This window comes from Schistocerca nitens, unplaced genomic scaffold (assembly GCF_023898315.1).
Source record: "Schistocerca nitens isolate TAMUIC-IGC-003100 unplaced genomic scaffold, iqSchNite1.1 HiC_scaffold_260, whole genome shotgun sequence".
NCBI lineage: Eukaryota > Metazoa > Arthropoda > Insecta > Orthoptera > Acrididae > Schistocerca > Schistocerca nitens.
This window is the reverse complement of record NW_026045801.1, coordinates 20001-22500: the sequence shown is the minus strand read 5'-3', so window position 1 is coordinate 22500 and position 2500 is coordinate 20001. Positions and strand designations below refer to the sequence as shown.

General features: G+C 57.8%; 1 non-coding gene across 1 annotated transcript in view; it reads right to left on the bottom strand.

The window, feature by feature from the left end:
* LOC126224163 (small subunit ribosomal RNA) overlaps positions 1-560 on the bottom strand; it is a 1909-nt gene extending 1349 nt beyond the window's left edge. Inside the window, exon 1 of the ribosomal RNA XR_007543558.1 lies at positions 1-560. This exon is cut by the window's left edge and continues 1349 nt beyond it. This is a non-coding gene — a ribosomal RNA (small subunit ribosomal RNA).
* Between the last annotated feature and the right edge of the window lie 1940 nt (positions 561-2500).

The window sequence follows — 2500 nt, the reverse complement described above, 5'->3', positions numbered from 1 at the left end:
ATACTCGTTAAAGGATTTAAAGTGTACTCATTCCGATTACGGGGCCTCGGATGAGTCCCGTATCGTTATTTTTCGTCACTACCTCCCCGTGCCGGGAGTGGGTAATTTGCGCGCCTGCTGCCTTCCTTGGATGTGGTAGCCGTTTCTCAGGCTCCCTCTCCGGAATCGAACCCTGATTCCCCGTTACCCGTTACAACCATGGTAGGCGCAGAACCTACCATCGACAGTTGATAAGGCAGACATTTGAAAGATGCGTCGCCGGTACGAAGACCGTGCGATCAGCCCAAAGTTATTCAGAGTCACCAAGGCAAACGGACCGGACGAGCCGACCGATTGGTTTTGATCTAATAAAAGCGTCCCTTCCATCTCTGGTCGGGACTCTGTTTGCATGTATTAGCTCTAGAATTACCACAGTTATCCAAGTAACGTGGGTACGATCTAAGGAACCATAACTGATTTAATGAGCCATTCGCGGTTTCACCTTAATGCGGCTTGTACTGAGACATGCATGGCTTAATCTTTGAGACAAGCATATGACTACTGGCAGGATCAACCAGGGAGCTGCGTCAACTAGAGCTGAGCAGCCGGCCGCCCGGGAGTGTGTCCCGGGGGCCCGCGCGAACACGCAAGCGTCCGCTCAATTATTCTGCAAACAGGAGGAGGCTGGGCTCCCCTGCACGATACACCTCGAAACCCTCTCAGGTCCCGGCGGCGCGCAGCGCCGTCCTAAGTACTTGGTCGGGTTCGAGAGAGGCGCAATCGCCCGGAGATAGGCGAGTAGACGCTTTCAGTGCGACCACCCGTGCTCCCAACTGAGCTTGCCGCTGCCGACAGAGGCCCGGGAGCGTGCTGTCGTGGTGTTGCCGGCGGGAGACAACACGCGGCCACAAACAGTGACCGGGCAGCTCCAACGCCAGCGCCACAGAGGGGCAGAGCCCCACTTGGGTGCCAAAGCGAACTCTCCCAGCACAGCGCACGCGCCAACACATCCGCACAGCTGCGATACAAACCACCTGCGAGAACCGCGGGGGCGACCGAGCAGCAGACGGCGTCGCGGCGCCGAGTGCCGGGCGGCGGCGCATCCTCAACGCACACAGTCCTCAATCGGACCAGCACACTGCAGATGTCCACCGCGCTTCGCACCGGGCCCGGGAGGACCCACTTTGGCCGCACGGCGCCGCGCGCTGGGTGCGCCGGCACGCAGATGCGCCGCCTGCCGCCTCCGTCAGCCGGCGCGCCTGCCACTGGGCGCCCCCACCAGCCGGCTGCCGCGCGTGCGCCCACGCAGCGCGCGGCCAGCACGCCGGGCGCCCCCCCCTCACCGGCCGGGGACGGTCCCACCCAGCCACCGCCGCGTATCGCTTCATACCCACATGCCCACTCACGTTCGTGGGTATGACGGGTGTCGCTGAAGCAACCGGTTAATACCTGTACCGATCGTCGATATCAACGATTCACCTCCAGCGCGAACAACCGCGCAACAACGGATTTCCAGTTCATTTGCGTAACTTGGGCAGCAAACGTAGACATCCATCTACATTTGCGACTTCTACGAGTCTTGCATGCCTGGATGTTGTGTGTCACGACGCACTCCATCAGCATACATACACGCTGCGACGTGTGCACGAAAGAACACGTGGAAGGTGGCCAGCGTACGTATGCGAATGCCATTGCACAGCTGCGAAGCGCATTCAACACGCGAACTCCTGACCGACGAGCTAGAGGTGACAGGAGGGGAGGGGGGGGGGGGGGGCGGGGGCGATATACGTCCTATTGCAGTACACAATACAGTGGATAGCGGGACCATGTGGAAAGTAAGCAACACTCGCAAGATGTGAGGGTACGCACCGTAAAATGAATCAATACGCAGAACACCACAGTGTGCGCGAAGTGAACTATGTTGAGATGGTTGCAATTAGGCAACGCTACACGAATTCCTAGATTCATATAACTAACAATTACAGGGCAGGTTAAGGCGCAACGTGGGTTAGGTTAGGGCGCAACGTGGGTTAGGTTAGGGCGCAACGTGGGTTAGGTTTGGGCGCAACGTGGGTTAGGTTAGGGCGCAACGTGGGTTAGGTTAGGGCGCAACGTGGGTTAGGTTAGGGCGCAACGTAGGTTAGGTTAGGGCGCAACGTAGGTTAGGTTAGGGCGCAACGTAGGTTAGGTTAGGGCGCAACGTAGGTTAGGTTAGGGCGCAACGTGGGTTAGGTTAGGGCGCAACGTGGGTTAGGTTAAGGCGCAACGTGGGTTAGGTTAAGGCGCAACGTGGGTTAGGTTAGGGCGCAACTTGGGTTAGGTTAAGGCGCAACTTGGGTTAGGTTAAGGCGCAACTTGGGTTAGGTTAAGGCGCAACTTGGGTTAGGTTAAGGCGCAACTTGGGTTAGGTTAAGGCGCAACTTGGGTTAGGTTAAGGCGCAACTTGGGTTAGGTTAAGGCGCAACTTGGGTTAGGTTAAGGCGCAACTTGGGTTAGGTTAAGGCAGAAGTTGGGTTAGGTT